This window comes from Dermacentor silvarum, chromosome 1, assembly GCF_013339745.2.
Source record: "Dermacentor silvarum isolate Dsil-2018 chromosome 1, BIME_Dsil_1.4, whole genome shotgun sequence".
NCBI lineage: Eukaryota > Metazoa > Arthropoda > Arachnida > Ixodida > Ixodidae > Dermacentor > Dermacentor silvarum.
Window position 1 is genome coordinate 405752649 of NC_051154.1, and position 13737 is coordinate 405766385.

Below are 13737 nucleotides of genomic sequence, written 5' to 3' on the forward strand. Positions count from 1 at the left end.
CTGTGCCTCTTTGAGCAGGCCTTTTGCAATGGACACCAGGACATGCCTTGGGTAGCCAGCCTCGTGAAGGCGTGTGGCCTGCAACCTGAAGCTTGCTTGCATTAAATACTGGCATGACGTTTTAAATGCATTTTTTGTAGCACATAATTGAATTACAATTTCTGCGCATGAGCTGAAATTATCAAAGTGTCAGCATTCTCTTCTTTCTGCAAGTGGTATCTATTAAATATATTGTTTGTTATTTTTTTCTGTTGAATAAATGATTACGCTAATGCACGCGTTTGCTGATGCGCGAGGCAGGGGGTATAAGGCTTTTGTACCCGGAAATAAAACATGTTGGTGGAAGCCAGAGCCGTGTCTTTCACAACTGCGAATCGGCCTATAGTTGGAACAGATTCATTTTTCAAAAACACTTTTTGTGCGCAGAACAAACTGGGACGAAGAAAAGGAGCAACACAAGGACTACTGCTTTCACGTGCCTTCTTCCATCCTTATCAAGTTTGCGCTACACCAGAACTCCTAGATGCCATACCAACAAGACCGCAAATCCCGGCCTTGGAGGCCACATTTCGACGGGGGCGCAATGCGAAAACACTCGTGTACTCGTGATTTAGGTGGACGTTAAAGAACCTCAGGTGGTCGAAATTATTCCGGAGTCCCCCACTACGGCGTGCCTCATAATGAGATTGTAGTCTTGGCACGTAAAACCCCATATTTTTTTTAACAAGCCCGCACTGCAGCGAAATGAAGTGTCTCGTGTTACAACAAATTGGTCGTCACTCACTTAGCTGCCAACCTCAGACGCTCGAAGCTGGGTGCATGCACCCAACGCATCCATTCTGCTTCATTTTTCTGTGCTACTCCAAGTCCGACATTTTGGTTGAAATATTTGTAGCAGGCCGTGTCCGAGGGCTCTCCGCGGACTAATATGAAAAGTTACGACAGGCCACCTCGATGATGAACAGTATGTGTGACGCCGCCAAAGCCCGGACGTTTCAATTACGCCGAGCCGCCCGCAGCCGTTGAAAAACGCCTGGAAGGTCGGAACGGCGAAAAGGCCTTTGTGTGCGAGTTATCGCCTCATTACCCACGACTGGCACGATGGCGTGATGTCAGCGTCGGCTCCACACAGTGCTGTCTCCCTTCAGTGAGCGGTGGCGGTCCCACTCCAGCGGCACGCGCTCCACATTTTAGTCATTGTTTGCAGACTGAAATGTATATACTCCAATGAAAATGGGCAAAACAATGAATGTTTATGAGTGAATATTTTTCTTTTCTTTTTTAAAGCAGATCATCAATATTTAGTGGTTTCCTAGGCTGCAGTGTACTTATGATTAATGCGAAGTTGTTTTGTGTTCCGATGGACAGCTCATAAGTTATTTTACTTCAATTTGGCAAGTTATGCCTATATTTGGTCACCAATTACCGAAGAAGGGCCTAAACTGTTCAAGCTGAAACTCTGAAAATTTTATTGATCAAGCCGCAAGCCATTCTCTCGGATTATATGAAGAGAACATTTTATTTTGTTTATTAGGGAATCTACAGGGCAGCAGTAAATTTAGCTAATTTTTCTGCTGGCCAGGTCCGTACAAATTGATATTCTTTTTCATGTACAGGCTAATTCACAACTAGTGTTGCACAATACTAGAGTCATACAGTGTCTTGTATTACTTGCACCCCCGAGTTTTACTAAGCAGTGCTTGAAACAAATGTTTTCCAATAAATAATAAATCGCACAGGCGTTCTTTTTTTGGTGGCGGCGCCATCTGTGCAAAAGAATATCAAGCTGTTTCACGTCAGTTCCAACATTTGTCAAATATGGCGCCACTAAACATTACAAAGCGGGCAAAACGCGGATGGATTCTTTCTCCAGGTTTGAGTGTTTGGCGCAGTCTAGTCACCGCGCCTGCCCCACATTCATACAAGCACATTTGTCTGCAACCACGCCTTCAACGAAGTCCACGGAAGTGGCTGCTGGGAGAAAAAAAAAGAAGAAAGCGTGGTGCACGGTGCATCATGAGTGCACACACGGTGGACAGCAGGTTAGGCGATTGTGTCGTTGTGCCCATGAGAATTGCAGATAAAGTAAGGTTCCAGAAGTTTCTCACTTTCGTTTGCAGGTGACTATGGAAGCGTTTTTCAAGTGCACACAGAACTTGCCCTCGCCTCCTTCTAGTTCCCAGGCTCATACCACGATATCTGGAACCTTGCTTTCTCCACGCGGTGAGCTGCGATGTGTTTGGCAGAATACTGCATTTGCCCTATTCTACGGGACGCCAGTTGAACGACAGGATTAGCAGCAAACAATGAGCGGGCCTTTTATTTCCCTGACTGCAGCGAAGCGTGCGGATGGCTGCGTGACCTGTTGCATTGCAAGCCGCGCGCAACAAACCGAATTTCACGTGTTCCGACGCCCAGTTAAGTTTTGAAACAGGTGATTCCCAGTAGGTGGTCTGCTCGTACAAAGATACATCGTATTTACCTGCGTAATCATCGCACTCGCATAATGCTCGCATCCCCACATTGCCCACTTTCTTTTTCGAGGAATCATCGTACCCTCCAAAATTACTGCAGTGATTACCGCCTACTTGTTGCAGTGCACTAATGGCAGCCGAGCGAGCAGGGTTTCCTGCCATTTTCTTTTGCAAAGATATTCAGCCATTGCATGCACACGAAAGTATCCGAAATCAGTAAAACGAAAAAGAAAAAAAAGAAAAAGCACGGACAGCGCGAAAAAGGCAGACAACGTGCGCAATTTACGCTATGTAGGCTGATGACTTTAGAAAAAAAATGGTTTTAGCAAGTAATCTGTTTATGCAGTTCCTGCTTGTGTAGGTCCTGTGATCCTATTCCAAAGGCCAGTGTGAAGACATGGCATTGGACGCCTGTGTCATGGGGAGGTAGAGAAACTGCCCTTCGCGAAAGCAACGAAAGCGGCTGTCGGCGAAATTTGGACAACTTCTGAGGGCGTGCACTTGCGATGGCCATCGTGATCATAACGCTTGTGCGATGAGTGCTAGCAGCGGTGAGCGCGTGTTCATTTCCCAAAGCGAACGTTCTGCGCTAGCGCTCCTTTTACCCTATCACAGTACCGCGGTTCTGAAACTACAATGACGTCATCTCCAATAGCATGATGATGATTTAATGGCATCCCCTTTGAAACGGGGTGGCGACAAATAGTCACCTAACCTGCTTGATTTATTCAGGTATACCATACATGTTCTTTATCCAGCATTTCTGTATTCTTGTGATTCATTTTTTTCTTTTTTTCTCCAAAATATACCTTGTACCACTACCTATGATTTTAAGAGATCAGGTCGCATCAATCTCTTCCCTGCTTTTTTTCCATCAATACTCTAATCGTCTCTTGCTTATCTCTCTGATCTGTTGATGTTTCCTTCCACTTTAAACCCAAGTGTTCCGCATTCTGCGCAGATTTCTGCGAATGGCATGACTGCTGGACACATAGCGACATATTTGGCGCAGAAAGAGACGCTCAGCCGGAGCAATTGGTGGCCAGGTCTGCCAGGCTCACCCCGCTTGTATACATCGCCACCACCACCCTATTACAAAGCTACTAAATATATTTATTTCGATAATAATTATGGAATTGAAAACAAAAGTTCCATAATATATAGTTCGTATGGCTTCAAGGCAAAGGGCCCACCACCCGTATGTTCATCGGTATGGTACGTGATCGCGCTGCACACTGTTGCAGGTGCGGTTCTAATGCCGCGCTCATTATCAGCTCCCTCGCCAGCCCGTATACCGTCTAAGGGGCTGGTCGACGACGTTGTCAAGCGCCAAGCGATGACGAAATTCGCGATCCCTTCGCATAGGATCACTGTCGAGGGCACGGAGAGCTATTAAAGTAGCCCTAAAAAAGAAATGCGAAGAGAAGCCATGACTATCAATACTCTAAATTATGGCAGAAAACTCCACTACGTAACATTCACACCTGCAAGCTTAAGCTTCCCTGCCTATCAACACTATGACATCGTATCAGCGTTCATCGCTTCTTAGCTTCTCCTCAGCTGATAAAATACGATGATGCCTCGCTCCAGGCAAGAGTTTGTTTTGCTGGTTCAGACGACCCCATTCCGACAGAGGCGAAATGCACAAAGGGATGTGTACAAATCAATTTTGGAGACGGGTAATAAATCATAGGTTCGCGATGTCAGGGCTGGAGCCCTTAACTACACTGTCTTCGATAGCCCAAGTGGCCCCTCATAGAAGTCAAGGCTAACCAGTCAACATCACCACGATGCTCAACGCCTACGTTGCCATAAATTTACCAGCCTCATAAGAACACACGCTCAAGTTCACGTCAGAATACTGCACAGCACCGTACTCGAAGCACATAGTGGGTCAACATTCTAGCTGGTTCCGGATGAAATCGGCTGAACTCGTCGATCTTGCGACACTGATGCACTTTGTTCAGAGCAGTCACTGCACATACAGTACGATGCCAAGGTGGTATGGTATGGCCGCTTGGGCGGTATCCAAGCGGCGACCGACGCCCTTCTGTGCGAACGTGGCCTCGCAGCACGAAGCGAAATGCGGCTCAAGGGCAGCAGTCCGTTAAAATTCCGCACGAATTTTGTATGTTCTAAAACGTCATCAGCGTACTCTTATGTTCACTGCAGGGCGAAGACCCAGCGATCTCTAATTACCCCTGACCTGCGCTAGCTTATTTCAAGTTTTGCCTGCAAATTTCCCGATTTTATTACCCCACCTAATTTTCCGCCGTCCCCGACGGCGCTTCCTTTCCCCTCGCACCCAGTCTGTACTTCTAATGGACCACCGATTATCTGCCCTATAAATTAAGCGGCCTGCCCAGCTCCTATTTTGCCTCTTAATTTCAACTAACACTGCCCCCGTTTGCTCTCTGATCCACAGCGCTCTCTTCCTCTCTCTTAGCGTTATATATAGGCATAACATTTTTCATTTCATCGCTTGTTTGAGCGGTCCTTAACTTATTCTCACACTTCATTGTTAACCTCAAAGTTTCTGACCGATATAATTGTACTGGAAGGATGGAATTATTGTACGCTTTTCTCTTCAACGACAGGCGGTGACCTCCCGGTTACCATTTGGTAATGCCGACCGTATGCACTCCGACCCATTCTCATTCTAATGTAAATTTCCGTATCATGATCAGGGTTCCCTATGAGTAATTAACCAATATAATCTTATTCCTTCACATACCCTAGAGCCTGATTGCCGATCATGGATTCTTGTTCGCTTGGCAGGTTATTCAACATTACCTTTGTTAACCTACTCTCAGGCCCGTATTCAGAAACAGAACTTAAGTAGGGCGTCAATAAGTGCGGGAAAAGTACAAGTGTTAGGAAAGATTTAGGAGAGCACTTCAAAAACGACACTTCAGTATCACTTTTCAACGTAACACTTTTCGGGTCGAGTATGTCGTCTGATGTCGAGAATACGTAAATAATTTACGTGTACGATCGGCTCAGTCTTAAAAAAATTTTCGCGGCAGAGTAATGCATATGTAAATGTTGCAGTGCTTGCACGCGCAGTCTGCTGAGTAAAATACAAAGGACTACTGGGTTTTAGCGCTTTACTCAAACTCGTCTGGCCACAAGTTCACATTGGTTCTTGCAGCAACTGCGGTTGTGCGTGTCGCCGTCCCGACTTTTTTGTTGTTGCTGAAAGCGTGCGGTGTTTGTGCGTAGAGTGTGTGTGTGTGTGCGTACGTGTGTGTTGTGTGTTTTCAACCCGCGCGGAAGTTGTAAAAAAAAACCTTTTCCAAATGAGAATGCGCCGGGCTCCTGGAGCTCGTTTCGCGCATCAATTAAATTAATTGAACATTAACAAGGTGAAAGGTTCCAGCGCCGTAGAATCGCAGCGCAATCAGAAGTTCGTTGTCATTTGGGACCAGTGGCAGCATTTCCAACAACACGCCATGGTTGCTCAGCGGCTATGGTGTTGGGCTGCTGAGCACAAGGTCGCGGGATCGAATCCCGGCCACGGCGGCCGCATTTCGATGGGGGCGAAATGCGAAAAAACCCGTGTACTTAGATTTAGGTGCGCGTTAAAGAACCCCAGGTGGTCCAAATTTCCGGAGTCCCCCACTACGGCGTGCCTCATAATGAGGTCGTGGCTTTGGCACGTAAAACCACATAATTTATTATTTTATTTCCAACAGCCGTAGCACCACTTGCTTGGAAAAGCGGTACCGCCACGATAATTCCGCGTCATTGTATGCTTCCATGGGATTCTGTCGATAGGCGTGGCCGTAGTGGCGGCACGCAAAGGTATGCCTCATCTTCAGTGATATCGTGCACACGTCCAGCGAAATCGGCAAAGTCGGCGATGCTTTGGTAACAGTCGACCATCTTGCTTGCTAGGCGAGAGTAGCGAAAGTCGCACTTAAGGTTGCCAATGGCTGTGCTTTACTTTCCGGCACTCAAGTGTCGATTAAAGTTTACCTTCAGTACAAGATTTTTCTATGAAACGCGTTAAGCATCGACCGGCTACTTAAGTCGTAAGTTAAGGGTAAGTTCCGTTTGTGAATGCGGGCCTCACACTTTTTCGGCTAAGGTCCTTAATGAATTGTTGCAAGGTGCCGCCAGCGTTGCTGAACAGGAGAAGGTCGTCAGCAAGATCACGGTTGTTGACATATTCGCCATTGATCATCGCCCTCGATCCTCCCCAGTCTAATATAGCTTCAATACTTCTTCTAAGTCAGTCAGTCAAATAACTTTATTTAAAGGCCCTGCGAGTTTGTGGGACGGGCAAATGGTCCCGCCTAGGTGACGGCCAGGAGCTCTTGAGCCCTGGCGGCTTCCTCGGCCCGCTGGACAGGCCAAAGTTGATCGTCAAGGGCAGAGCTGAGCAACACAGTCTTCTGAGCCTTCAATTAATATAACTGGAGAGCTTGTGTCTCCTTGCCTGACCAATTTTTCGATAAGTATTTTTCCACTTTTCTTGCGGCTAGTTAAAACACGTGAAGCCATAAGTATCACTGAGGCAAAGTCGAAGCATGAGCTGTTGCGGATGCGTGTGCTGTGTGATGGCAAATGTATAAGTTACACATAAATGAAATAATTATTGAGTTGTCAGCCGTATGCCGCAAGCACCCCGGCCTTGATGTGACGTTCGTTCAGTCCTCCAGTAAGACCCTTACGATATGCACTTACATCAAACTGTGCCCTGCCGGGAGAATGCTCAAGTCAGCATAATTGGAGCGACGACAATGCTGGTCTTGCTGATACGACGTGTTTTAGTGACCGCGCTTAGCGTCGGGCACGCTCCACATTGTTCACTGTTGGCGGCTGGATGAAAATACTTGCGCTGGGGGCCGCGATTTTGTAGCGATGCCTTACGCTCGATTATATGCCACTCTTGTCATCCACCATTCACGGCCGGCTGATTGCTTTGATAACTCGGGTGGGACATCACTCTGACCACTGACAAAGCGCAAAAACTGTGAGAAGGAATATCATCGGAGAAAGAATCGCTACAATATCGCGGCCCTGGATTTACAAGCGCCTATGAAGGCTTTCTTAGGTGAAAGTAAGTGAGAGGAGGCAACTATAGAAAGAAGATCGCACGAACCGACTAAAAGACGTGAGTGACTTCATTTCGCCCAGGACTGATGTTAGTTTGGAGTTTGGAGTAATATCTTCGGCGAATCATAGGAAGGCGATGGCTGTCGTCTGCTGTCGCCTTTTTTTTTCTTTTTTTGCCGTCTGCTTTTATCGTTGGCTGTTGCCTGTACTGAAGCTTTGTGTATGCAAAACAAAGACGTGATGGTGTCTTTATGAGCGTTATGCTTCGCTCGTTATTACCAAGAACAAAGTGCCTCCAGTTATACGCCTCTTTGTGGCTATAAACATAAATGTGTGTGTGTGTGTGTATGTGTTGGCGTATGTGTGTGTATGTCTATGTGTTTTGACTCATGCGACAATTGTTCGCTTCGTTCGTGAGGTGTATTTTCTTTCACAGCTTCACTCTTGTTCAAGCAGTCTACATTATTTTTGTATCAATGGTGGTACGTGATTTTATTCGCCATTTCTTTTTTTTTTTCATGGTATGTCAAATTATTGTAATGTGATCGCATTGATGTCCTGTCTCATATCATAGACACGATTGTCATCCGTCGTACGCATACGTTGGTTCACAACGTAGGCCACAGAATGAGCAACACCGTGGGTGATGACGTCGCTTCAACTTAGCGCTGAATTAAAACAATGAGCTATATAATAGAAGGCTGAGGCTTGCAGGACAGAAGACGACAGTGAATTGTGCACCAGCAACAAGTTTTGATAATTAGGAACGTTCAGGCGCTTTTTCATTGTTTCATCTCGCATGGAGAATTATAGCCTCAAAGCGTTGCAAAAACTAATCATCCTCAGCCCTGTGAGCAAGAGAAAGCTCAAGCTAGAAAAAAATACGATAGAAGTGCTCAAAACACATCAGTGACAAACTTGACTGTTTTCACGGGCGGACACAATACTTCTATTTGCTAACACCCTATAGAGTGTCATGACGAGTAGGAAAATTCTGGCTACTGCGCGCATACAGAAACATAGCCTATCAGACGTTAGGCAGCATTTCGCCGCACAGCATTAATGTTGCTGCATTAATGTTGCAGCAGCGCACGCTCAATACAATTATGCACTGAAACAGCTCAATGCACTTTGTGTATTGACAAATCCGCCACAAAGATATAAGCAGGTGCCATACTCGGCTATCAGTTGTGGCCTCCGGCCAATCAGCCGCAACCGCGCGTTCCAACGCTGACCTGCGTCAGCTCGTTTGACGCTGATAGAAATGATTATGCTTGTAAGACTGCTACACCGCTATTGTAGAAATTTCTTCTTAAGTTGTCATCTGCGACGGCTGCATAGGTTTTGTGAATATTGTTACGTAAAACGACACAAGGCGGGACTATTTACACTGTATTTACACTAGACAGACACAGTAGCCAAGATGGTGGACAGCCACCAGCACCCGACAGAACCGTCTTCTTTGTCGTCTGCCCCTGGCAGAATGTGTCTCTCGTAGCATGTGTCTCTCGTAGCATTACCCCCGGCGGTGGAAGCGCCGTCTCGGCGCACTTCAAACATTGTCGTCAGAAGGAGGGTGGTATGCTTTCAGCCTGCTGACGTGAACAATGTCACTGGGAGCGATCGCAGGCGGCAAAGTCGGAGAGACGGGAACAATCTCGTAGGTGACGTCCGTGACCTGGCGGATGATTCGGTAAGGACCCGTGTACCGAGATAACAACTTCTCGGATAGGCCCACACGACGGAATGGACACCACAGGAGAACTAAGGCACCGGGTGAGAAGCGAACGTCATGATGCCGGCTGTCATAGAGGCGCTTTTGGGTCGCTTGCGAGGCCGACAGCCTAGAGCGGGCGATCTGACGCGCATGATCGGCACGAGCGATGGCATCACGTGCATATTCGCTAGGCGGCGCGGCAGCAGCCGGAAGTAGGGTGTCCATTGGCAACGTCGGTTCACGGCCAAAGAGCATGTAAAAGGGTGAATAACCGGCGGTATCGTGACGCGATGAATTGTAGGCGAAGGTCACGTAAGGCAGCGCCAGGTCCCAGTCACGGTGGTCGGAGGAAACATACATTGAGAGCATGTCTGTGAGGGTGCGATTTAGGCGCTCGGTGAGGCCATTTGTTTGAGGATGGTAGGCGGTGGTCAACTTGTGCTGCGTTGAGGAGGAGCGCAAAAGATCGCCGATTACTCGGGATAAAAATGCACGGCCTCGATCTGTGAGCAATTGGCTAGGGGCGCCATGGTGTAGAATAACATCGTGGAGCAAAAAATCGGCAACGTCAGTAGCAGTGCTGGTGGGGAGCGCTCGAGTGATTGCATACCTGGTCGCATAATCGATAGCAACGGCGACCCACTTGTTGCCGGATCTTGACTCAGGAAAGGGGCCGAGAAGGTCTAAACCAACACGGAAGAATGGTGCGGTCGGGATGGAGAGTGGTTGAAGTAGACCAGCAGGGGGTGCAGCAGGACGTTTCCGACGTTGGCATTTATCGCAGGAGGTCACGTAACGTCGAACAGACCGGGCGAGACCACGCCAAAAGAAGCGGCGCCGGACACGGTCGTACGTGCGGGATACTCCAAGGTGACCAGCAGTTGGTTCGTCGTGAAGCTCATGCAGGACCGTTGAACGCAGATGTTTAGGCACAACGAGAAGCAGCTCAAGGCCATCGGACTGGACGTTACGACGGTAAAGTGTGCCATCCACGAGGACGAACATGCGCAGTGAGGCGTCGTTAGGTGCCGATTCCAGCCGGTCAATGAGCGATCGCAAAGAATCATCACGGCGTTGTTCGTCACCAATCTGGAGAAACTGATACATGGACATAACGCAGGGGCTATGTTCGATTTCCGATCCGTCTGGTTGGTCAACAGGGTAGCGGGACAAGCAGTCCGCGTCCAGATGGAGGCGGCCAGACTTGTAGGTAACTGAGTAGGAGTACTCCTGAAGGCACAGCGCCCAACGACCAAGTCGTCCAGTAGGGTCCTTCAGTGAGGCAAGCCAACAGAGAGCGTGGTGATCTGTGACAACACGAAAAGGGCGGCCATACAAGTAAGGACGGAATTTCGAAACCGCCCAGACAAGGGCAAGACATTCCCGTTCCGTAATCGAGTAATTGCGTTCAGATTTCGAAAGGAGACGACTTGCGTACGCAATAACACGATCAATGCCGCGTTGGTTTTGGGCTAAAACTGCACCGATGCCGTGGCCACTAGCGTCTGTGCGTACTTCTGTGGGAGCAGCTGGGTCAAAATGGGCAAGAATAGGTGGAGTCGTTAGGGCGGCGATGAGCTCAGAGAAGGCGTTAGCTTGTAGAGGACCCCAACAAAACGGGACGTCTTGCTTGAGAAGGTCAGAGAGTGGACGTGCGAGCGCCGCAAAGTTTTTCACGAAACGGCGAAAGTAGGAGCACAGCCCCACGAAACTACGAACGTCATGGACAGATCGAGGAACGGGGAAATTCGTGACAGCGCGTACCTTCGCTGGGTCTGGTCGGACACCGGAAGCGTCAACGAGGTGGCCCAGCACAGTAATTTGACGAAGAGCGAAGTGGCACTTCGAGGAATTGAGCTGGAGGCCAGCTCGTCGGAAAATTGCTAGAATGGTCGAAAGCCGCTCAAGGTGTGTTGCGAAAGTGGGAGAGAAAATTATCACGTCGTCCAGGTAACATAAACACGTCGACCATTTAAATCCTTGAAGCAGTGTGTCCATCATTCTCTCAAAGGTGGCTGGTGCGTTGCAGAGACCAAAAGGCATGACCTTGAATTGGTAAAGGCCGTCAGGGGTCACGAAGGCGGTCTTCTCGCGATCCAGGTCGTCTACAGCGATTTGCCAGTAGCCAGATCGAAGGTCCAGGGAGGAAAAGAAGGTGGCACCATGGAGGCAGTCGAGGGCGTCGTCGATACGTGGAAGAGGGTACACGTCCTTCTTGGTGATTTTGTTGAGGTGCCGATAATCAATGCAGAAACGCCAGGAGCCGTCTTTCTTCTTTACTAATACGACGGGGGAGGCCCAAGGACTAGATGATGGTTCGATGATGTCCTTCGCAAGCATTTTTGCCACTTCTTTTTGAATAACATCGCGCTCTGATGCGGACACACGGTAAGGTCGACGGTGAATGGGCAAAGAGTCGCCAGTGTTGATTCGGTGGGTGACAATCTTAGTCTGACCCAGGGGTCGATCACGAATGTCAAAAATGTCGCTGTATGAGGCCAAAACCCGACAGAGAGCGTCGGCCTGGTCAGGAGAAAGGTCTGATGCAATCATTTTGCGAAAAATGCTGTCGTCAGAAATTGGTGAGCGGGAAACTTCAGCTTCTTCAGGCGCAGTTATTGCGACAACCTTGACGTCATGGTCTGTTATAGCGGTGAGGTGGGCAAGTGACATCTTGTGGGGCAACACTTGAGGGGTCAGACCAAAGTTTAGTAGCGGGAGGAACACACAGTTATCTGATAATGTCGCGATGGTATGTGGCACAGTAACATTGCGCGTCAGGCGTACGTCAGTAATCGGAGTGACGATATAGTCGCCGTCAGGAACGGGTGGGGTCGATGATAAACACACGTACGTAACGGCTCGAGGCGGTAGGCGAACAAAAGCGGCGGGGCTTAAGCGGCTGACGGTCGTTTCGCAGGCATCTGATAGAAGAGGAAGATCGAGACAGAGTGTTTCAGAGGAACAATCAATTAAGGCCGAGTGTGCCGAAAGAAAGTCAAGGCCAAGGATAAGGTCATGGGGGCAGTGAGCAAGGACGGCAAAAAGTACGACAGTGTGACGACCGGCAATGCTAACACGGGCGGTGCACATTCCGATCACTTGAACAGCACCACCATCGGCAACACGTATTGTCTGTGTCGTAGACGGAGTCATAATCTTCTTCAGGCGGCGGCGTAAAGGGGCGCTCATAATAGACAACTGTGCACCAGTGTCGATGAGGGCGGTCACAGGAACATTGTCGACTTTGACTTCTAGAAGGCTATGGTGAGTGGGCAGAGTCAGCAGAGGATTTGCAGGGGACAACGGCATTGCAGCTTCACCTCCATAAGCTGCACTATCTAGTTTTCCGGCGGCGAGCGTCCAGAGAAGGACGGCGAGGAAAAGCGGCGAGGCTGCGGAGAGCGGGACTGGCGGCGTTGTGGCGACGGGGAGCGGGAGAAGCGGCGAACAGGAGCAGTGGCGTCAGAGGGAAGAGGCTCGTGCGAGGACGACGAGTAGTAAGTAGGGGAACCAGCGGCTGGACGTCTAAAAGGAGTAGAGTGCATGGAGGTCTGGCGAGATGCGTAGGTCCAACGGCGACGGCAATAACGAGCAATGTGCCCGGCTTGATGACAGGAGAAGCAGATGGGCTGATCGTCGGGCGTTCTCCATTCCGCAGGGTTGCGGAAGGAGACAGGAGAGGTGTAGGATCGTCGAGCAGGTCCAGAGGAATAAGGCTGAGCGTCAGGACGAGTCAGTGGGCACGCCGATGGAAGGCCGAGATTGGCAAACTCCTGCCTTACTACAGCTTGAATGAGGGACACTGATGGCGGCGTTGGGTCACTGGCGTGGGATGTAAACACGGGTGGTGGAATAGGTGCAGGACAGGCAGCTTCAATCTCGCGACGAACAATACGGGTAATGTGGTCACAGGTTGGCGGCAGGCGAACGGCATCACACGATGAACTTGCAGCCGTATTGGGCAGCCGGGTGAATCTCTGGGTTATACGGCGGCTCTTGGCATGTTCAAACCGCCGACACTCTTTGATGATTGTGTCGACGGTATCAACGTTGGTGTACACGAGCAGGTTAAAGGCATCGTCAGCGATACCTTTGAGCACATGAGAAACCCTCTCGGACTCAGGCATATGCTCGTCAACCTGGCGGCAAAGAGCGATAACGTCCTGGATGTAAGAGACGTATGACTCGGAGGATGTCTGTGCACGAGTCGCAAGTTCATTCCGCGCAGCATGCTGCCGGCCAGTGCTGTCCCCGAAAAGGTCGCGTATCTTCTCTTTGAAAGAGTCCCAGCTTGTAATGTCCGCCTCGTGCGTCTCGAACCACACCCGTGGTGGGCCATCGAGGTAAAAAAGCACGTTGGCGAGCATAAGGGTCGGGTCCCACCTGTAGCTGGCGCTGATCCGTTCGTAAAGGTTGAGCCATTTGTCGACGTCAACCCCATCCTGGCCGGAAAAGACTCCAGGATCACGAGCAGGAGGCAGA